The 25830-nt window shown below is 29.0% G+C and overlaps 3 pseudogenes; 1 reads left to right on the top strand and 2 right to left on the bottom strand.

Annotated features, from left to right (window-relative positions):
- LOC149060951 (uncharacterized) overlaps positions 1–25830 on the bottom strand; it is a 289350-nt pseudogene that overhangs the window by 197687 nt on the left and 65833 nt on the right.
- On the top strand, positions 1054–9985 carry LOC149060955 (zinc finger MYM-type protein 1-like; annotated as a pseudogene).
- LOC107170234 (E3 SUMO-protein ligase ZBED1-like) lies at positions 7576–9051 on the bottom strand (annotated as a pseudogene).

Genomic DNA, 25830 nt, shown 5'->3' with positions numbered 1-25830 from the left:
TATCAGTTATAATTTCCAATAAGAAATTTATTTTTAGATTTATGCTCATATTATGACAGATAAAAACCCTTGTGAAGGTTAATATAGGTAGTTTATAATCTATATTGTATTGTATATTAATCGATAATTTTATCGAAAGCAAAAATATACATGACACTTGTGTAGTTGTGACAGTTGTGTTGTCTACACTCTACAGTACACTTGTAACTTGTCTCTTCACTCTATACATTATAATAGTATAATACCTACATTATTAATTGAATGAGTTTTGTGATTATTATTGACATATTAACAATATTTATATTTTCACTGTAAAGTGTAAGAATAATAGTTTATTTTTTTTACAATGGATTAAAGAAAAGTATTTGATATTTTTAAATTTCGTGAAGTTACTAAAAAAGATTATTTTCCGCTTACAAACAATGTGGATACTCAAGAAAAAAATGATCAACTAGTAGACGATCCAGATCCATGTAGCACTCAAACAGAAACCATTCAGGTTCAGGACAGACCCATTGAAAAACCCTTTTCACTTGTATCTAGCTCAACATTTGTAAATAGTTTAGATACAGATCTTTGAGATATGGACTCGGTTCCTATAAGGCCTATGTTAAAGGTAAGTGAATATAAAAATATTTTATTATTGATGAATACTATTCTTTGATTATTAAATTAAACTTAGGTTTATTCAAAAACCAAATTTGGCACACAAAATCGTTCATTCACATGAGTTTACTATACACATTTTGATTGGCTTGAGTATAGCATTGAAACGAATGCAGTATTTTGCTTTTCTTGCCGCATCTTTTCAAATGACTATGGAAATTCAGAAAACACTTTTACTATTACTGGATTTTCTAATTGGAAAAAGGCAAGTTATTTTCACAATTAAACTTCTAATTTACATTTATAATATTTTAATAACAAGTTTTAATAATTGAAGACAATTACATATTTACATATGATTGGTATTTATTCATTTTTTTTCTGTAGATTTCATCTAAATTAAAATGTCATGAATCTACTAAAACTCATTTAAATAGTCTTACCAGAATGGCTGAGTATAAAAACAGTAAAATAAATGGGTCAATAATATCTAAAATGAGTTCTTTTCATCAACAACAAATCATCAAAAATCGCAACTATTTGTTACATTTAATAGATATAGCATTATATTTAGGAAAATAAGGAATTGCCTTCAGAGGCCACGATGAATCATCCGACTCCAATAATCAAGGCTTTTATTTATAAGAGTTATGGGTAATATTTTTTTGTTTGTTTTAATTCTTATAAGAAATTAATTATATTTAGGTAATTTTAAAGAATTATGTAAACTGGTCTCAAAACATGATCCTGATTTTGAACATAGTTACCTGCAAAAAATTAACTTAAGTAGTTGGAAAGTACAAGAAGAGCTGATAAAAATGTGTGCTGATCAAGTTAAGGAAACAATCTTAAACCAAATAGTTATTGTTGGTTTTTTTGCCATAATGTGTGATGAAGCAAGGTAATATTAAAAAGCTTCTAGTGTTTTTTATTTATATGAATATAGTTACTTTTCGTGTGGTTGTTTAGGTGTTATAGAGAAAAACAATTGTCAATTTGTGTAAGATATGTGGTGGATTTACAAGTATATGAACGCTTTATAGGATTTGTCAATGTTTCAAGTAGCCAGGATGCAAATAATATTTTAGCAGCTATTACTGATTTTTTTAAGACTCAAACTATTGATATAAGTACTCTTAAAATAATAGCTCAGTCTTATGATGGAGCGAGTGTGATGAGTGGGAGACTTAATGGTGTACAAGCCAAAATTAAGGAATTTCTTAAAATTTCTTAAAAAAAAATTAAGTCCTAGTGCAATATACACACATTGCATGGCTCATCGTTTGAACCTAGTTGTAGTCGATATGTGTAAAAACATAAAAGTATAAAATAGATACTAATTATTTATGTTAATTTTTATAAATTAATTATTAACTTTATACATGTTTAGAGTGCTCGTAATATGTTCAATATATTAGAAGCTGTATTTGTTCACTTTTCACGTCCTTCTAACCATTTAAAATTATCTGAAATCCAGTCAAAAATAGGGATAAAAAAGGTAATATTTTAAGAATTTGTGACACGAGGTGGGTCTGTCGTTACAAAAACTGTGAAGCTATGCTAAATAATTATACAGCAATAGTAAATTTTTTAAATTATGAAGTAGAAGAACAAGCTGACAAAGATGTTGCTCAGGCTATGGGTAAATAATAATTGTAAAAATAATTTATACTGATACCTATAATACATAAAAGTTTTTTTAAATATTGTTTCAGGAATTTTAAGTTCAATACAAAAAAGTGAGTTTATAGTTGTACTTACTATAATGAAAGAAGTGTTGAGTATCATAAATGTTTTGAGTAATACTTTACAAAATAAATGTGCAACTCTTGGTATGTCTAAAAATGTAATTATTGGTGTGATAACAACTTTTGAAAACTTAAGATCCGATGATGAATTTTCAAATATATGGAGAAAAATAATGCATACAGCAGAAAACATTGGTATATGTTTACAAAATCCATCAAAGGGTAAGTTATTTTGTTTCATATATATATATATAAACATATTATGTTTTCATAATAAAATTTATATTGTAAAACTTCTACATATATATTTATTTGATAAATAGGATCGAAACGGCAACGAATGGAACCAAAAAATGTCCATGATTATATCCTTACAACAATTACAGGAGCAGAAGAAATTGAAGAATCAACTTCAGTTGAAACATTTTGGAAAACTACAGCATATATGTGTATTATGGATACTGTAATAACTGGTTTAAAATACAGATTTTCAGATGAAAGTTTATTAATGGCAAATTCAATTGATTCATTTTGCAATTTGGACTATAGAAATTCATTGTACTTCATTGACCATTATAAGGTAATAAGAATAATAGATAAATATAGCTTTATTTAACAAATTTGAATATAATACTAAAATTATTTATTGTCTGAAATAATTCTTAGATCAGTTAATTATCTGTAGCAAGATTAAAAATTATTAATTATCTTTCATAATATTTTTTCTTTTCAGGATATTGTGAATACTTCAATCGACAGTTTAAGGTCTGAAATGGTAGTTGCACATAATTGTTTAAAAGTCTCAAAAAATGATTTTGATTTTATGATTTAAAAAAAGTTTCTGAAAAACATATTTATCCAAATTTGTGTAAGATGTTACAAATTGCAGTAACAATACCAATAAGTTCAGCTACATGCGAACGCTCATTTTCCTCAATGCGACGTGTGAAAAATTGGTTGAGAAGTAGTATGGGACAAGAAAGATTTAGTTATTTATCTATTTTATGTATAGAAAGAGACATTGCTAATTTAATCGACACTCAGCTCATTGTTGATAAATTTTCAAAAAATGATTGGCGTATTACTTTAATATAATTAATAATACTGTTAATATGTTATGTGTTATGAGTTTGTACTTATGTAATTTATTATAATGATTTCCTCATGGGGATATACTCAGGGATAGAACATTTTTTGATTACACATGACACTTGTAAATATTTTTAGCCCCCTCAGATTTTGGAACCTAGTTGCGCCTATGACTGTATGGTTAATTTATTAGTAAATATCTTTGTTGTTGGTGCTTATTATTAATCGTTGATAATACATAGAGTTATGTAATAGTACTTTTGGAACTTTTGAATATATTAATAATAAATAAATTATGAATGGTAATAAATACATTTATGAGACAATCATTTTTCTAACATGTATAAATACCAGTGACATAATCAGAGGAAGGGGACATTAGGACATAGGGTTACTAAATCAAAAGTACCATATACAAAAATCATCGGTTTTTTGATACTGAATGTCTGAATCGGGCGTGTGTAAACTCCACCGATTGTGACCTTTTTTCATTTTCTATTTTTTAGAGCATATTTGTATGGTTTTGAGTACATTTAAATCCAGGCCCTAACTATAATATATCTATCGTATTTAAATACAATAATTTTAAAAAAAAATCATATAAAAATCAAATAGAAATAATAGAATAAATAAATATTTTATAATGTGTATTGGTAGGTATTTGATTATAACGATAATAAATGCATTTTTCATTCAAAATGAAAATAATATTATAATGACAGTGGCGCACGTGGGTGGTGGGTTAACCACCCCCCCCCCCCCCCGGAAATTTTCTTCAAGGTCTAGGTTAAAATTTACAAATTTTACAAGTTTGAAATATGAATAGCAGCTAGTATTGAATGCCTAGTATCATTGATTATAGAATAGTCTATTCTATTATCAATGCTATTATCTACAATGCGATAGATACATGATAACTAGGGAACGGACTTTATTGTAATAAAAAAATCAAAATATGTACATAATTATATAATTATTTTTAAAAAAATATTAAAATATGTAAAAAAAATTAAAAACATGTATATCGAAAAAAGATATTATTAGTATGTATTTAAAATTACAAAAAAAATATTTTATTAATAAAATTAGGTAAAACAAACGCTGTAGGTATATAAAACTAGTATTATTCCAGAACAAAGCAACGAAACAACAATACCTATTGTTGAAGGTTTACAAATGAAAAATTGTGACGGTTTGGTCGGAGTATCGTCCGATTACTCCGATTACTCGTATCTCGTATGACTCTTGTATTGACTAAAAGATCGACAATAACTGAACTAGTTCTAATCTATACATCAGTGGCATGCCACGTCGTACCGGAAATAACTACCTATGTAAATGTCATTTACATGGGCGTATTTAGAAATGATGCGCCCCGGGGCACTTATGAATTTCCGCCCTCCCTCCCCCCTTTTTGGTGTTATAAAAGGGGTGAATGACCAGTGTTAAAAATAAAAATTATAAATACCTATTTCAAATTATAAAACATTACATGTATTTTAATTTCGAAATAAAGTAACAAATTCACTTTAATTACCTAGTGGTTTTATGATTTTTTTTTTAAACACATATTTAAATGAGTTAAGATCAACGGTACAAAAAAAAAAGTTCAAATCATTGTTTTCGAAGTAATATCATACTAAAACTTGCGATTTTCTGTTTTCACGTAAGGCGCAACGTTGCAGTTTACAGCCATGCATCTCGCCTTTAATTGAATTTAATAATACCCATTACTAATATGAATTTTTATTATGGGGATTCGATAACGTGATTTTCTGTCTTTGTCTAACACATGCGCGTTATAGGATTTCAGCCGTATTTTTTGATAACATACCGATGGAAATAGTGAAGCAACAAGAATTATAAAAACAGATTTGAATTTGTCGTCAAGACTACCTACTTGAGATCGACTTTTAAACATTTTCGATATCGTTTTCCAAATTCCAATTAATGTTATGTTATACAGTAGATTCTTAATATGTCGAACGTCGCTATCTCGAATTTTTCGTTATCTCGGACTACTTTAAATTCCCCTTGAAACTACTGTTACACTTAATAGTGTTTTGCTCTCGATAACTCGATATAAAATTAATCGTTTTTCGTTATCTCGAGTTCACAAATAATATTTTTATTACGGTTAAAACAGGAATTGTGCAGTACCTACATTGCATACATTGTGCAGTATAGCGATTGTGATTTAGCGCGTTGGTTGTCACGTTTGTAGTCTTTCGTAGTTCGTTTATTCGTTTGTAGTGAAATGGAAAAGAAGCTTAAATTAAATGTTCTTTCAATTTCGGATAAAGTTCGTTTAATACAGTTAGTTGAAAAAGGTGACCGTAAAAAATGTGAAATCGCCAATGAATTCAATATTCCACCAAATACATTGTCGTCAATCATTAAACAGAAAGAGAAAATAATGAAGTTCAATTGTGGAAATATGAAAAAAATGAGGATGACTCCTTATTTGGACATTGATGAATGTTTGCTAAAATGGTTTACTCAGTGTCGAGATAAAAACATACCATTAAATGGAACAATTTTACTTGAAAAAGCAAACGAATATGCACAAAAATTAGGACACACTAATTTTAAAGCTAGTAGTGGATGGCTTACAAATTGGAAAAAAAGACACGATGTAGTTTTTCGAACTATTTGTGGAGAAAAAGCTTCAGTAGACACACATTGTTGTTCAAATTGGATTAAAAATCTTCCTGATGTCTTAGCAGGTTATTCTTCTAATGATATTTTTAATGTCGATGAAACGGGCTTATTTTTCAAATGCAGAATAATTTATTCAGTCATTTTTATGTATTTTAGGCATTCGTATTATTAATTATTCTTATACAACATACATTTCTATTATTTTTTATTTTTTAATAAAACTCGATATCTCGAACTTTTTTCTGTTCCCCTTGAGATTCGACATAACGAGAATCTACTGTATTAAAAAATTGTAATTCAAAAGTTGTCGTTTTTAAATGTTTGTTGAAGTTAAAATCAAAAAATCTAAAATGTGGGAAAGTCGATTTCAAGTAGATTTGATGACAAATTCAAATCTGTTTTTATAATTCTTATCGCTTATCCATCGGTACGTTTGGCAGAAAATATGGCTAAAATCCTATGACGCGCATGTACTTCTAGTAAAAAATCAAGGTATCGAATCCGCTCAACAATTAAACATAATATTACACATTTATTATTGCTATAATGCTATTAAAACTATTACAACAACGCTAGCAGCTGCAGGCTGCACTCATGCCGATGCCGTTATCAGTTTTCCAAGGAATTATATTGTTGTTAGTATAAAAATAGATTTGAGAGAATATTCTAAAATAAACTTTGGAGAAATCTCCACCAAATCACATGAAAAAAAACATTTTACATAATTCTAAAGTTATGTTGGCTTAATAATAAAAAAAATTTACCGCCCCAAAATACTACCAGGAAGGGCAAAGGCCCACCCTGCCACCCCTAAATACGGGCCTGGTCATTAAGATAATAATATTTGGTGGTCGTCAAAAATTACCAATCTTGTTAATTTGGACAAACAGATAATGTTATATAATAATTGAGTTCAAATTTTGAGTAGGTACTAGAGCTCTCTATTTCACGTGTACACGCGGTCACGTATTCACGTGAAATTAACATCCGAATATATAAAACCGTGTATTTAAAAAATCCGTGTACACGTGTAATTATTCACGTGTACACGAATATTCACGTATTCACGTATACACGTAATCATGTATCTTAGTGTTCTAATACATACGTACTTTATTATTAGCCATGCAATTTACTTATAAAGATATACAAAATCTATAGAGACAATTTAACAAAAGCATTTTGTATATTTAAAACAACGATTTTCAAACAAACTAAAAACAAAAATAATGTAGAATGATTAATTAAATTAAACATGCAAATAAGAATGATTTCAAACTTGAATAATTCAATGAATTTCTTAATTGTTACAAAATAATTCGATTTATCACAAGATTAAGGATTAATTATAATAGTATATATTGATAAATTATAGAAAATGTATTCATAATAATGACGAAATTTTTATGAATATAAAAAAATAGCAATTTATAAATAATTAAGTATGACAATAATATAAATAATAATAATATTATGGTATTAAATTTCGATTTTGGTATAAGAAAACCAATAAATTAACATTTTTTGTTAATAATGATGTTCTTTTTGAATTTACCACGTTACCAGCTGTGGAAAAACATCGTTCGGAACTCACTGATGTAGCGGGTATTGATAAATATTTTTTTGCCAGTATTCCGATTCCTGGATATTTATCTTCTCTAGATTTCCACCAATCAAATGGATTCAAATCGAACTTTAATTGAGGTTCAGCTAAATAATTTTGAAACTAGGTCGTCAAATCGTTGACTTCAGTAACATCATCACCGTAGAGGAACTCGAGTGCACTTTTATGAAGTGATGGTTCGCGTCGTGTATTTACATTATGTGCATCAATTTCAATATTATTTAATAAATTGATAACGGATGATCGAATGCTTTCTCGTGCAATTATGGGTTCATGATCCAAATTTTTATATCTTGGATCCAAGAATGACGCGATTTGTCGAGCAGAAACTCTGCTTTCTGAATCCCACTCAAGATTAAAGCGTTCTTTAATATCAGAAATAATAGTTTGCTTAAAATAAGTTATACTTTGGTCGTCATTATCCTGTAGCTTTAAATGGTTGTCTAACAATTTTTTGAGCAATGGCCTTACGATTGAAGTCGGTGAATGATTTTCTCCACATAGAAGCGACGTAATAACTTTCAATGGCTTTAGAAGAATGACAAGAGTTTCTATTTTTAACCATTGATGCTCTAAGATTTCTAATTTTTGGGCTATGTGTGTGGAAGTTATAGATCGATCAGCCATCACAGCAGAAATTGGACACCTGTTTTCAAAAATACGTTCCAGCATTGAGTAGATTGAATTCCATCGTGTCTTACAACTTTGCAATAAAGACTGTTCAGGCATACCTAATTGTTTTTGTTTATTTAATAAAGATTGTTTTGCCAAATTCGAATGTTTAAAATGTCCTACTAGCCTGCTGCTTTGATTAATTATTTCGGAAATTGAATCTTCTTTTAATGCTTTATTTATAGATAGTTGTAAACTATGAGCTGCACACGTCACATCTGAAATATTATTATTAGTGGTATTAGAAAGTAATTGAACGGCATTTACTACATTTTTTGCATTATCTGTTATAACAGTCGTAACTTTATCTTTAATTTCCCAGCTGGAGAATACATTTTCTAATTTGTCTGCTATGTTTAAAGCTGTATGACGTTCTTCCATTTCTTGGGTTGTTAAAGTAAATGACATCGGAGACCAATCATTATTTAAAGCATGTGCAGTTATAGTTATATAAGAATGTTGGGACAATGAGGACCAACAATCTGATGTGCATACAACACTTTTAACAGCTTTTAAATTATTTCGTATTTTTTCTTCGACGGTTGACTTAAAAAAGTGTAGTCTTTTTTTTAATGCTTCCTCTTTGATTGCTCTATAATTCGGTTCTACGACGGCCATAAATTGAAGGAATCCAGAGCTTGAACAAAAAGATAGCGGTGTATTGGTTCATGCAAATAAGTTTGGCCAACGCTTTATGGATTAACTCTGTTCTATCAGGGCTACATTTACGATCAGTATCACTATCATGTGTCAAAAAACGGCGACGCTTTCTTGGTATATTATGTTGACTTGGTTGTGTAAAATTGTTATCGGTACTTGAAGATGACGATTGACTGTTTGTTAATGAATCTGTGTCTTGTAAAGAGTCAATTGCTTCGAGATTATTTGATGAAATTAACCTATAGATACGTGTTGGTTGAATAAATATAATAAAATATATAAAACAAATTATGTACAATTAAATAAAAAAAAAGTGGTCAAGTGGATAACGCTCTGTTCTATAGTAATAGTCGAGTGGATGAAATTTGAATTCAATAATATTTCATTGTATACGAAAAACGATTTTGATCGAAGACTGACTGTCAGCCAACATTATATTAAGAAAATAAGTACCTATATTTTATCATATTAGTATAAGTATAGTATATTTTTTATAAGTTTCAAATCCCTACAAAAAATATTTTTTAACTATAATTAAAAAACTAAATCGTTATTCTTCATAATATAAATATCTAATTTATCGTCCAAATTTATACTTAAAATATAAAAAAAAAATAATTGTGCGAATGAATATAGCGACAAACAATAAATGATAACGATAGCGCGCATTCTGTCATTCACATCAATTATTAAAAAACTGACAGTTATGTCTAAAGAGCTAAGGTTATAGTATTAGAAAAGTTAATATGGTCGTTAAGTTTTATAAATTTTTTAAATTTCCGCTCAAATTTCATAATTTTTGTGACAATTACAAAAAAAAAAGTAAATTCCCGACAAATAATAGGCCTTAGTTGATTATTGATTATTTTCTAATGGGCATACCTCTTAGGTGTTGATGTCTCTGGCTGATAAACTTTATGCATAATTTTTAAATGTCTTATTATAGACCCAGTTGTTCCACCAACACAAGAATATTCATTATTTTCATCTTCGTCACATAATTCGCAATATGCTTTATCTTCTTTTCGTTTAGCATATTCCCATACCCAACTTCTTCTTTTGCCCATTATTGTAAAAACTAAAAATGTAAGTGTAATATTTGACGAACACGCAGTATAGAAAAAAGTTAACTGTGCAAATATTTGTTAGTAAAGTTACCATTTGCTTATCGAATTTCTAAATTGTTGATAAAATAAACGACTTATCCCACTCAAGAGGTTGCTCACATAAATAACCCCACAATACAATATTGGGTATACCGCATACTTGCCTATAAACGTGTGGATAAGATTACGGAAATAATTCAAAATATTAATAAGCCATTGATAAAGTTTTCGTTTTATTTCATGTACACAAGTATCTTTATTTATTATCTAATAGGTATATAATAAAAATAGTAATCAGTTAATTCGCTCGATACGTGCAGTTCATAAAGGCCGGTCACCATATTATATAATATAATATTATATGCACAAGCCACAAATATCCGTGAATACGGGAATACGTGAATAACTTAAAATACGTGAACACGGATATTAAATTCACGTGTATTAAGTATACGTGAATACAAATTTTTCGTTCACGTGTACACGGACTTCGTGTTCACGTATGTATTAATTCACGTTTCAAATCGAGGCCTCTAGTAGGTACTCGAAAAAGGTGGAGTACTAATGCCATAGGCGGCACTTGGTAGAAACTTATGTGGGTGTAAACGATTATGGTAATAACATTCATAAAAAAATATTTTATTAATAAAAGTAGGTAAAACAAACGCTGTAGGTATATAAAACTAGTATTATTCCAGAACAAAGCAATGATAGAACAATACATATTGTTGAAGGTTTACAAATGAAAAATTGTGACGGTTTGGTCGGAGTATCGTCCGATTACTCGTATCTCGTATGACTCTTGTATTGACTAAAAGATCGACAATAACTGAGCTAGTTCTAATTTATACATCAGTGGCATGCCACGTCGTGCCGGAAATAACTATGTAAATTACGGCAATGTTCAAATTATTTTATGCTAGGAATTCGTAAAAAATTTTCCTTTCATAACTAAGATTTGAAAATTTAATATAAAACTCCTAACATATTTTTACAATAGAAGTTGAAAAATAAAATAAATTTATAGTCACAATTTTTGTTTATAAGCATGTAAATTTCAAATTTTGACTAAATACGTAAAAATCACGAAAATTCATAGATTATTTTATGCTAGAAATTCGTAAAAATTTTCCTTTTATATCTTAGATTTGAAAATTTAATATAAAACTCCTAACATATTTTTACAATAGGAGTTGAAAAATAAAAGAAATATATAGTCACAATTTTTGTTTATAAGCATGTAAATTTCAAATTTTGACTAAATACGTAAAAATTACGGCAATGTTCAAATTATCTTAGATAGAAATTCATAAAAGTTTTCCTTTTTAATTCTAAGATTTGAAAATTTAATACATGGCTCCTATCATATTTTTACAATTAGTCTAATGCAATTTCCGAGTATTAAAAAAAGTCGATTGAAGTCAATTATACTCGTATTATTTTGTGCGCATACAAATATTTTTAATTGAGTAGAGTAGGTACTCAAATTATACTCGAAAATTTTAGTAGGGCGTTACACGATTTTCTGACACATGGAATAATAACTCTTTTGGTATTCAATATTTTATTTTATTTTTTGTTTTTCATAAATAATTAGAAGACGCTTGTACTACATGTATTGTAGCAATAATATAAAAACAAATATTTAAATTTTTTAATTCTGAAAATAAAAAATTTTGAATTTAATAAAAAATTAATTTGAAAAATCCAAAATAGCTACTTTGGAAACTTGATTTTCAGAAAAATTTTGCTGGTTCAAATATTTATAAAGATCATTAATTTCCTAAAATTTATTAAGTTGTTAAAAATTTAAATATTTTTTATCCAATATAGTAGAAGATAATAATTTATATGCAACCATACATACCCCTAATTTTATAACATAATAACTAATATGCAATCCTACATTCCCCTTATTACGATAAATGATAAATTAATTCAAATTTCCAAAAAACATGATAAATTATACAATTATAAAAAAATTAAATATTTATTTTTTACAATATATATATGTAGCGCAAGCGTCTACAAATTATATATGTATAAAAAAAAATTTTAATATTCAATACCAAAAAAGGTTTTTCTATATGTCATCATGTAACACCCTTGTACCTATAACTTCATCTTTTAATTTATACCAACCTACAGTGGTGAATATAAGTGCTGACTTACCTCCAAACAGCGTGTTCGACTTCGTAAAATATATTCTATCCGTGATTGAAGATTACAGATGAATCGACGTCCGTCCACGCTTAAAACTCAATAACGAGTTACGATCGAAATGTAGGTATAGACGTATAGTTTCTAGTTGAAATCAGTCGAAAAAAATTAGGTTTATTGTGACTAAATTTAGCATTTTTCAATAAACGACACGCATTTTTTTTATCTCTATAATACTATTGGTCTCCACCGTAGACGAATCCATGGATCTACGCGGAGTACATTAAATGTTTGGTTTTTGTGAATTGTTCATTCTTTTATGTTTTATCTTGATACGTATTCTATAGTAATACATTCCACCAACAGGCTAATGACTACACTAGCAGTAAGACAGTACCACTTAAAAAGTGGCGACGGATTTGTATTTTTAAAAATCACCAAACTCGTCCGGCCGCGTACCTCGTATTTCAATAGTTGCGGCCGGGCTTTCGTAAGCTCCTGACATTTTTCCGGGTGGACACGCCGAGTTCTGATTGCATATTCAAAATCTACACTTCATTACGAAAATGTTCATACCACTTAAAAAGTGGCGAAGGACTTGTAAGTATTTTATAAAATTTGCTAAATATTATGTGTTCTATTGTTAATATTTTTTTTCGGAAAACTGCGCTATCTACCGGTGAATATTGTTTTATTTTTAAATTGAGTTTTATGCACGTGTTTGAGAACCCTGCTCACGCTTATCGCGTATTGCTAGCGGAACATACGTCTCAATCAAGGTGGATTTATAAGGTGAACAAACTATAGGAAAAATGTGATACTATAATTTACTACAGTTAATTTAACCACTAGAGCGCGCTGAAAACAGTTGGTGTCCTAATTATTGTATATTACACAACATTTAATATAGAGATCGGTTATTAGTTATTACTTATTTCACAAACGTAAATTAATAAATTATACATTTTTTAGCTTGGCAACTTGCTGATTAAATGGTTATTCATTTAATTTTACCACAATACGGGTTGAGCTCCAAATAAGATACTCAATTGACAATTACAAATATTGGTTTGTGTGTAGGATTCAGGGGCGCATATTTTGAAAAATTGTTTAAAACAAGCTTTGACAATGTGTTTTTGTGTTGTAGGAAGATTTTCAATAGATTTGTTTGAGTCCTTTTCATTACATTTTTTGAAATTTTTCATTAAATTATTAACTTGGCATTTTAATGTCTTTACCTTATAATAAAAATAATTAAATATTATTATAATGGTATTTTTTGCATTTTAGCTAAACAAATATATTATTATATATTTATGGTTCTAAACAGATGAATGTATTGGTTTTACAATGATGTGGATTTTTTTTTGTGTCTGTAGACATGAAAAATAGTAGAAAAGTACTTGAATTTCAACTTTTAGAATGGTTTCTAATACTTAACTTTTTGTAAATATAATGTATAAAAATATATTTAATACTTTTGAGTGGTAACAAGTACCTATGTTTACTGAAAAATAACAACTCTAAACAATTTTTTATTTAACAATATCAATAAAACAATGCAAAAAATAAAATATTACTTTTTTAGTCAGATTTTATATTATTATATAATAATATTATATATTATTATATTATGATTAATATTTACCTTGGTTTTTACTTTACAGTTTTTATTATTTAGTATAGAAAACCCTTATACCACTGTTGTCCATCTGCAACCTGGTGACATACATTTGTAATGAGGTTCACATTATCTCTGAGAACTAACACTATCAACTATATTAAAATAAATCACTTACTTTATAAATTACTTTTTTGTATCCAAATACATATTAAAAGTTTTTTTTACAACCCTGTTTATTAATATATAAACAATTAAATGATAAATTATAATAATTTTAAATACTCACCTCTACCTACTTCTACGATAAATAATTACTTACCTTTTTATAACTTTTTTTTGCACAACATTTCTTACTGTTGGTAGTTTCCGTTTAATAGAAGTTTTAGAAAAATATTGCAGTAAATTGGGAAATATGCATGGAACAGCGGTGGAAGTTAATGTAGGTCTGTCTCTTTTTAACAATAATTTTACCCCATCTGGACCAGTTATATCAAAATGCTTTATAATATCATTTTCTAAAAAATGAAGTTCACAGACTCTATCAGTCTGATTTAATGGAAGATCTGCTCTTGGAATAACCTTGATCCATTTACCAAATAAATCCTATTCATTCAAATTAACAGGTTAAGTTTACTACTATACCTACCTACTTTATGAAAATAAAGACATATGGACAATAACTAAATACTTCATTTTTTGGGGTTGTAAACAGCGATGGATACTTCACATTAGGAGTGTTAGCTTTCCTATGTTTTTGATTTCCCACATCACAGCCAGGTACAAAACATTTATTGTTTTTACTCATTACAATTGCGGTACAAAGGTTTTTAATAGCAGAATATAATATTATAGGTATCAAAATATGAATTATTTTCAAATTTGATACTAAATACTATTGACAAATGACAATATAAAACATTACAAGTGCAGTGAAAATTGCCGATAGCCGAGTGCCGATCAGCCGATCATAAATGATAAAAGTCGGACACCTACTAGCAACAGCGCACCCTAGCGGGCCGGTCTTATGTGTAGTAAAAAATACGTACCCCTCCACATAGGCGGGAGGGTGTTAGTTTGTTCACCTTATAAATCCACCTTGGTCTCAATAGTAATTTAGTGCCGCTCATACATAGATAACAAAGATATGGATAGGCTATTCGTCAATATCAGCGTTCCAAAAGATAAGAATTTGAGGTCTCATTAATTTTATATTCTAAAATGACACATTTTCTTTTCTTATAAATAATGTTAGCGTGCAACAATAATTATTGTAATATATTATTGTTATTTATTATTTAATAATAATAATTTTATTTACTTATAGGTAATAGTTATTAATAATATTTAAAATTATTTTCTCTTTAACATAAATATGTTTTTATGCTGGATACCCGTTGTTAATTAGTTGTTATCTCATGTTATATTATGTGTTATCATTTATATCTTAATCACCAAGTTAGGTAGAACCACGTTTGTACTGTGATACGCAAGGGGTGGCCATATCATATTAATTGTGAAGCGGAAACTGGGTACTTTCAGTGTGACCATAATATGAAAAATTAATTAATATCAATGTGCATTATACAATATTTACGGATTATTACAAAATTAATTTCTATTTATTAAATTATATTTTATTATTATATTATTTTATTTTAACCATTCATTACATTATATCATAATAAAATTTAAAAAAAAAATGAAACTTAACATATTTTAAATATTACAAGAGTATTTATAAATAAATATAACATATCTACTGTGCTAAAAGAAAGTATGTAAGTGTTAACATCTTAGAGTAATATAGTCTAAATTTTACAAAAAAAAATAGACATGACACATTACTTTAATGGCAATTGATATTATAATATGGGCATTGGGTATATTTTATTGGCCTTTAAAAAGCGTTATTTTATTATACCAATTTCTAAGTGAAATATTTTCTGAGCTCTTTTTACATGTATATTTAGTTTTTAAGTCAAAGTATTTCGAAATTATAGCTTTTATTAAAAGAGTTAAATGATTAGTCATACAACCATTGTCAAAATTATGGAATTGTATACTATTAAATACAGAATTATTATTGATAAAATAACTTAATGTTTTATTTTGAATTAATAATTTATGCATTGGTTTATCACACTGATTTTGAAACGACCTCATCATTTTTTCAGTTTTAGTACAAATAAAAATCACACTGTCGCTCGGGTATGATAAACCACCTACATCTTTAGTATTGATTAAAGGGTTTAAAAAATCGTCTTTAAAACCAAAAAGAGCTAAATCTCACATTTTATTTTAGAAGAAAGGTGATGAGAGACGAAACCAGCAATATAAATAATAATTTCAGTACAAAAATCACTGAGAGTATTAGTAACAATGTAATCATGGGCATGTAAAGTTATGGTTTCTGGGTTAAGCACAATGTCTTTATATAAATTTAAATTAGTACTGTTAATTAAGTCTTCAGGTTCCCTATTTGTTATACTAGAACAATTTAAAATAGTTATATTATCGAGAGGAATGCAGTTACCGAGCACTATTTTTAATTTCAGCATTTACTATTAATTTCTTATAAGCGGCTCGAAATTGTTTTGCAGTCGGATTATTATTTAAGCCACTGTGTGCTCTAATTGAGCCAAACAAAAGTTCAAGATGATCTTGGCTAAATTTATAAAAACATAAAAATTTTAATTTTTCTGATTCTAAAAGTGTTTTACTTAATGTATTTAAAGATTCAAAACAAATTAAAAACCCTAAAAATCCTGTCTTTCTTTGAGATTCAACGATATGTTGACCATTTGGAAATTTTAATCCCTTAATATAAATACAAATTTTATCAATACAACTTTTAAATTCTTCAAAATTTTTATTGCATAAGGCATATTTTAAACCATAATCATTGTATTTTCTAGAGTTGAGTATATCAAATGCATTATTAAATATTTGAATAAATTCAATTGTCTCGCTACAGTTTTGAAAAGCATCAAGTTTTAAATTATCTTTGCAAAAAGTTAAAGCATCAGCAACAGATCTGCTTTAAAGCTGTTTTGCTAGTTTAACTTTCATTTTTTGTTGGAATAAAAAAACATGATTTTTTTTTAATTTGTTTGCCAAATGAAACCCTTCATTTTCTTGAAGAATTAAAAGATCTTTAATAAATTTGAAATAAATTTGTTCATTTTTACTATTCAGAAGAATCTGTTTTTCGCCAAAAGTATTCCGAACTAACTTTATCATATGTGCCGGGTCTATAAAACTAATATATAACCCAGCACCTACCAACGTCCCATATTATACGTTGTAATGTCGAATAAAATATTTTTTACACAGATGTGTACTTTTCTGTGGTTTATTCACAGATTTATAAAACAACACTTAACGCTATCTAGTGTTTAGTGGAGTTGTAAGAGGCGTACAATGGTGTTTTGCTTCACTATCATACTAATGATTCATGCATAATGCCGTCTCTATAGTTTTATTACTCTAAGGTGATACGTCTCCGAAATGTAATTTATTATAACTGTTGTTTTTTCAGATTATGTTTACATTTTTCTTTTTTGTACAAGAACGTTTTTTTGCTTGTCATTATTACACAATATACAGTCCGCTGACGCCGTTGCTAAAGCACATATTTTACAATAATTATGTGTTATTTTTTTTTATATAATTGCCCATCATTTTTGGTCAATATAGTGCGTTGTGTTACGTTGTGCGTCGCGTCCGTATTCGAGGTGTAATCGTCAAAGTGTGTCTCGTCCGTATCCGCTATGAAATCGTCATAGTGCGCCGCGCAATATGGAAAAAATAAAAAAACAGCTCCTCAACAAGAGGAAGTTAATCGAGAAGAACACTAGCACATATTAACGATCTGATCGAAACATTAAATATACCATAACAACCCAATTAGCTCTGTCGAAGATGCGTTTACATCATACATTTGACCAATCTAGATGAAGATGATCAACAACAAGAGCCCATAGACAAGCTGATGGAAGTGTCTGCCACAAATGTTAAACTGAAGGCCGATTTTTGGAATCATTGTCTAATCTAACGATCGGTGAAAACAGGCAAACTGATCAACAGAACATTTGGCTACCACCAATCAAATTACCACAATTTGGAGGTAATTTGGAAGAATGGTATTCATTAAAGGATCAATTTGAAACAATGGTACATAAAAACAGACATAAAAAATACCGAAAAAATGTACTATTTGAAAACAAGTTTAGTAGGACAAGCTGCTACAGTCATATAATCACTGTCGTCGGATGCAACTAATTACACAGAAGCTTGGAAGTCTGTAGTAAATAGATATGACAACAAGTACTTGGTGTTTCAAATACACATGCATCAATTGTTCTCACAACCAGCTGCTCAGCAGGAGTCTGCAATTGCATTAAAAATCCTGATTGCACCAACAAACATGTGAGGGCATTACAAGCATTAGGACGTTCTACCAAGTATTTGGATGACGTACTCGTTCATCTGGTGTCTACAAAGATACCACCTGAGATGAGGAAGACGTGGGAAATTGAGTCGAACAGTTATGTTAACTTTACCACATGGCACAATTTGAGTGAGTTCGTAGATAATCGAGTTAATGCTCTTGAGGTCATGCAGTTTAGGCATGGTCCTAGTAAGCCAAAGACAACAACAAAAACTGTTTCACATGCTACTATGGTAAGAACACAGGACAGTAAGCAATCTTGTCAAGTATGTTCTTTACCACATAGCATATACAAATGTTCCATGTTCATGAAAGCTAGTGCCGAAGAACGACGAACATTAGCTCAGAAGTTATCACCGTGTTGGAACTGTCTGCGTCTAGGCCATCAGAAAAAAACAATGTACCATGGATAAAGTGTGTAAGGTGTGTCAAGCCAAACACCATACGTTGTTGCATTTACCTGAATCCACGGTAGACAATAGTAACGTGAACACACCTCCGGCACCATCATTTAAAGCCGTTGAAACCATAGCTGCCCATGGAACGTCACGTTCACTGTCATCAGTACTTCTGTCTACTGCGTTGATACGTGTACATGGATCTAATGGACGAAATTAACTATTTCGTGCGCTTTTGGACTCTGCTTCACAATCACACTTTATTACCAGCTCATTAGCTACCAGGTTAGGTCTAGAACACCATAGATCAACCATTGTTGTGGGACGGATCCCCAATGCCACTACTAATGTGTCTGAAAACACATCATTTCATATCTCATCTCGTATCGCAACAGATATCAGCTATACGTTAAACGCACTGGTCGCCCCGTGTGTCACAGTGGATCTACCCACCACAAAATTTAACGTTGATCATTGGACACATCTACAAGACGTTTCTTTAGCTGATCCACTATTTCACACACCAGGAAAAATTGAATTCCTTATTGGTGCTGAGATTTTCATGGATATCGTACAAGATGGTAAGATACGTGGACCGATCGAAGGCAGTCCCACATTGCAAAATTCCACCCTATGTTGGATTGTGTTTGGCGGTAATTTTGAAAAACCTGACTTGCAATCAACAAAGACAATCAGTTATATCAACAGTTCTGTTGTGTCCTACCACTCAATCGCATCGTTGGAAAATACAATAATAAAACTTTTGGGAACTTGAAGAAGTTCCACAACTTACTGTCATGTCACCTGCTGAACAAGTATGTGAGTTGCATTACGTAAGTACACATTCTAGAAATGCTGAGGGTCGTTACATACTGCGTTTGCCATTCAAAAGTGAAGTGGCAACCAACAATTCTTACTGGATTGCCAATCAGCATCTACAAAAGTTTGAACGCTTTCTGTCGCAACACCCAGACGTTGCTGGCCAGTACCGTGAATTCATGCAGGACTATGAACAGTCCAATCATATGGAAAAGGTGAGTACTCAGAATGAACAGCAGCCACTCGTCTTCATCCCACATCATCATATCTGTCGACCATCCAGCACCACGACCAAGTTATGGGATGTCTTTGACGTTATTAACACAGGTCAGTCACTTAACGACCATCTACACAAAGGTAAGTTACGGTAGTATGGCCTCGTGACATCACCCTATCAAGCTATCCGGACACTACGTAAGTTACCCGATGACGAGGCGGTGTCACATCCGACAGCATCACCCGTTCTTCGTCAAGACTTTTATGTGGACGAAGTCATCAACGGACGTGATTCTGCCGACGAGTTGGTCGAGCTACAGCGGGAACTCATAAGTCTATTAAAACAAGGTGGACTCTCATTATGGAAGTGGGCTAGTAATTGTACTTCTGTGTCACAGGGAGTTCCAGCTGAGTATTGTGTCACGCGTTTGCCGTTGCAGGACCACCTTGAAATTGACATTAAGCTTTTGGGTGTGTCATACAATGCGACTAAGGATATGTTTTTCATTCAAACACATGCGACCGAGACAGTAAAACAGCTTACGAAAAGACAACTCCTAGGTGAGGTAGCGCGTGTTTATGACCCTTTTAATAATAATAATAATATTTCTTTATTACGGAAATAAATTCCAATTACAGTTTTTTTTTCCATGTAATATATCTATATAATATATTGTACACGTACATTAACAGTAAATGAGTTATATATAACAATAATTTTAATAACAATGATAATAATAATAATAATAATAATAACTTAAAATTTAAAGAGCAAATAGGTATTAATATCATACAATAAATATTTAAATATTTAAATTTCTATAATAAAAAAAAAAAAAAAAAAATGAAATAAAACGAGATATTAATTTTATTTCTAATACCTAATTTGTTATGTATTTCTTAGAACATTTGACATAAAAGTATTTAGAGAATTACCAAAAAAATCAATATTTTTTATAGAGTTGCCTGTGGGCATTAAAATATTTGATGGAGAATTTCGCATATAGTTTATAGCTGAATGTTTTATGTAGAATAAATTTACAGATCGGTGGTTTATTGAATTTATTTTAAAATTTATATTTTGTAGTAATTTCTGACAATCAATCATATTATTTAATAATTTGAATAAAAATTTTGATTTAATTTGCATAAATCTTTGTTTTAATGATTGCATATTAAAAAACCGGATTGTAAGATTATAATCAGAATGGGGTGCTCTATAAACAAAGCATTGATAGCATTATCTGATAAAATTATTTTGAATTTTGTTTAAATCTTGGATTTCCGTTTCAAATATGGATGCCAGATTAGAAGTGCATAATCAAAATGTGAACGGATTAGTGAGTAGTATAATGTTTTTAACGCAGATTCATCTCTAAGGTTTCAACATGTTCGTTTTAAAAACCCTAACTTTTTCGACGCTTTATTTCTAATATAAATTACATGGTCCTTAAAAGATAGTTTGGAGTCAAATTTTACTCCAAGATCGTGTACTGTAGAAACTTTTAATAAATTTATATTACCCAACGAATAATTTAACTGAATAGGTTGTCTTTTTAAAGAAAATCTAATATAGAAACATTTTTTTAAATTTAAGTGCATAGCATTTTGCTGTCACCATTTATACATATTATTTAAATCTAATTGTAGTTCAATAGTGTCTTTTGTGCAACTAATATTTTTGAATATTTTTGCATCATCAGCTAATAATAATATTTTAGAATGAGAAATTACATCTGATATATCATTTATAAAAAGGCAAAATAATATTGGGGATAAACGGCCTCCTTGGGGGATACCGGAAGTAACGAGAATTTGTTCAGAGACATAATTTTTATATTTTACAATTTGGGCGCGTCCAGAGATGAAAGAATAAAACCAAGAAAGAAGTGGTTCAGTGAATCCATACGTTTTCAATTTATTTATTAATAATTTATGATTAACCCTATCGAAGGCCTTTTCCATATCGGTATATATGACATCAGTTTGTGATTGCATTTCAAAAGAATCCAAGATTGCGTGTTTAAATATGCACAAATTTGTTATTGTTGATCTTTTTTGTCTAAATCCATGATGGTCATTTGATAATAATTTATTGCATAAAGGTGTGATAATATTATTTACCAATTTTGAAAATAATTTAGGTATTATTGACAATTTAGATATAGGACGATAATTGTTTATTAAACATCTGTTGCCTTTTTTGAAAATAGTGGTTATATATGAGGATTTCCATTGTTCTGGAAAGAGACCTGATAACAATGACTTATTAAATAAAGAGGTTATAGCTGGAGTGAGTATGAATGCACACTTCTTTAGAAATAATGACGAAATTTCATCAGGACCAATTGCTGTTTTATAACTAATATTCCAAAGTTCATTGAAAATATCTATCTGTTTTAATTCAATTTTATTAATTGTTTCGATATTATTTTGTTTTAAATTAATTTCTGGGCAGGTTATATCGTTTGTGATGTATGTATTAGATAAGTATTTTTTAAATAAATTAACAATATCGTTACCATTGTTAACTTCTTTATCTAGGTATGACATAGTGTTTGGTAATTTGTGACTATTTTTATTATTTTCATTTACAAATTTCCAAAACAATTTTGGATTTGATTTAACCGCATTCTGTGAAATAATTATTTATAGTATAATAATTTGTTATGTTGTTTGAGTACCTACTTATAAATATTATGAGCAATTTTTTTTTGTTTTATAAGAGTTCTTAGTTCCTTACTAAACCATTTCGGATATTCGGATTCGCGAATTTGAATTTTAGGAATAAAGTGATCCATAATATAACGAATACCTATGATAATAAAATAAATTTAAACAGTTTTTGATGCTATTTTTATTAAAATATTCTATAAAATCAACATTTCCTAGATATTTAATAATTGAAATGTAATTACTTGCACGCCAATTATACGTATAATCATAACAAGATAGATAATTTGTAATACGATGTGTAAAAGTAACAGTTATTGGAGGGTAATATATATCAATAGGCATAATTGGATTAATACATATATCAACATCAGTAGTGGTAGAATTTGTTAAGACGTAATCCAGGATAGTAGGTATTTTTATTATTTTTTATAAAATTTAATTGAGATAGATTTAAAAGTGCTAATTTATCATCAAAGTAAGAATATACGTTTAAAAAATTTGCTGACGGTAAGTTAAAGTCTCCAAACAGTAAGAAAATAGCATTTTGGTATTTTTTATACAATGATTCGATATAATCAAAATAAGAATTATATACATTTTCATTAGATTTATTTGGAATATACATAGAACCAATAATAATTATGAGATTAGAAATATTTAAAAGTACAAATAATAATTCTATAGAATTATTTTCAATTACGATTAGCTTTGAATGAAGATTATTTCGAACAGCGATAAGTACACCGCCGCCTCTAGATAACATACTTGTTTGAGTTGTTCTATCATATCTGTATATTATATCATAATTATGAAAACCCAATTCTGATGACATAACATTATTTGTTAGCCAGGTTTCAGTAAATATAAAAATATCATGTAGTGCACACGTGAGTTGAGGTTTCAATTATGACAATTTATTATTTAAACTACGGACGTTTTGATAGTAAAAATTTAAGCTGGTGGTTGGTGTATTTTTCAGTTTTTTGAAGTGTTAATGATTTTTGGAATACCTTTAACGTACTTGATAATTAAATTTTGTTCACCTTTTTCTCTGCGATTTTGTAACGTGTTTCTGAGATTTGCCATTTCATTTCGCTGTTTACCAATATCATACCGACTATATTTATAGGTTTTGTAGCTACTTACAATTATATTATACAGGAGATGAAATTAAAATGTTACCTAACACTGACGGTCAATAACCTTAGTGTATTTTTTTTTACTTATCTCAAATTATTGAGAAAAAAAAATAATAGATTTTAAAATAGTATTACAAAATTAAATAATTCTAAGGAGCTTTAAAGCTTTTTATGGAGTTTCCCCCTAAAATCTACCATCAGATAAATAGTCAGTAGTCAGGTACCTAATAATTATTCGTAAGCTTTTTTAATTAATGACACTTTGTGTACTAAACTGTTTCAATTGAGTTTAATATTGATATTATAATAATAATATTTTTTTATAAGTAGATAATCAATAGACATTTACATAAACTAGGTACATTAAAAATGTTTGGAAATATATTATAAGACTGAAAACAAAAACATAACAATATCTTTGACATTTGTAAATAAATAAATACATTTAACAAATTAACAAAATAAACAAATACATATCTAACTCCAAATATAATTTATAATAGTATAAAAATAAAAATGTAAACTTACTGGAATAACTATATATTATATAACTGCTTTTTTACCATGTAGGATTATGAATATAAAAATTAATGTTTATATGAATGTATACTTTTTAGAAATCATATTTGACTGGTAATAATTAATTTCTGTTATCTTATAAGGTATAAATTAAAAATTGACAATCTTTTGCAATGGATTTTTACTGTTCTTTGTAAGTCGTCGTATTTTTCCCATTTATCGATCGATTCTCTTCAACATTAACCAAAATAGTGCCCAATAGAATTTTTGAGTTTTGACATTGGAGCTTTCAGCTCACAGCTTCACGCAGTGTGTATGTTTCCTTCAATATATACATTTTTTGAGGTATCGTCGATAATATTATGGATAAATCAAAATGATGAACACTCCTTTGATGACTAGAAGACGGCCCAATAATTTCAATGAATATGTGGTTTTCTACTGTGTAGTCGCTTTTTGATGATACTAAATTACAAAACTCACATATTTGTATCTCATCTGAACATCTATTATTTATTACGTCCTGAATAAATGTCAAATTATTTGTTGGTAGATTTACCATAATTGTTTTTTCTTCAATTTCCCTTTGAAAATCACAATTTTTTTTACATAAACGATGGGAAATCAATAAATAAATTTTGAAACATAAAGTTGGCTGTACAAGCACAATCAATATGTATAAGACCTTCTGTTAACTGTTGTGGCTCTTTTCCCGTGGATTATTCAAAACAATTTTCGTTAAAATAATTGCTCTCTTTTTACATGACTGGACGTTAACTCCATTTCTTATAAAATGAGCAACAAGCTCATAAAAATTTGTAAATTTATTTGATGCAACAAATTCAGCGTACTTTACACTATCGACAAATGAACAACACAATATTTGAAATATGCTATCAAAAGCACACGTGTTAGTATATATGCCAAACAATTAATCATGCTCCTCAAATCAGTTGTACTCTTATTTCTTAAAATACCAACTATTGGCGAATTGGTATGACTTTTCTCATTGTTATACAATACTGTTGGATCTTTGTCCAAATAATTTCCTCGCTTAATTTTTGTTTTCGGTTCTCCTAGACCTTTCCAATTCTCAACCTCGTTAATGTTGTCTATAATGAGAGTAATTGGAATAACATCATTTTAAAACTCTTGGTTAGGTAATATTTTTGAAACATTCTTCAATATTAGGAATGTTATTATCTTCAAACAAATAAGTTTCATCTATATTATTTTCAAAAGATTTTTCTTCAATTTTGTGGGTGTCTGGTAATTCGTCGTTTATCTCTTTTCTTTTTTTTTTTGTCTGGGTCATTTTCTTTCAGTTTAGCTCTTATTATATTCATAGAACCTGTGATGTAACCAATATAATCTTGCACAAACTCATCTATCCGAAGTGGTAATGTTTTGTGTTGAAATACTCTATTTTTCAAATCATTAAAGAGGCGTTCGGAAGTTGAACTGGATTCGGTAATATCACCTTATTTAAAAATAGGTGTCATGACTGCCGACCAGCATGGCAACAGTTCGCAAAATTTTAAAAGTTTTTATGAGATATTCTTGTTATGAAATGCATTTAAATCATCTCCAAGGCTTGTCACATCATTGCATATATCCAAACAAGTATTGTAATTAGACTGCAATTCTTCGAATATATTATTCG

Source organism: Diuraphis noxia, unplaced genomic scaffold (genome assembly GCF_037042655.1).
Source record: "Diuraphis noxia isolate RWA-SAM2 unplaced genomic scaffold, SU_Dnox_SAM2 contig0001, whole genome shotgun sequence".
NCBI classification, from domain to species: Eukaryota; Metazoa; Arthropoda; class Insecta; order Hemiptera; family Aphididae; genus Diuraphis; species Diuraphis noxia.
This window is presented reverse-complemented; position numbering and strand designations above follow the sequence as displayed.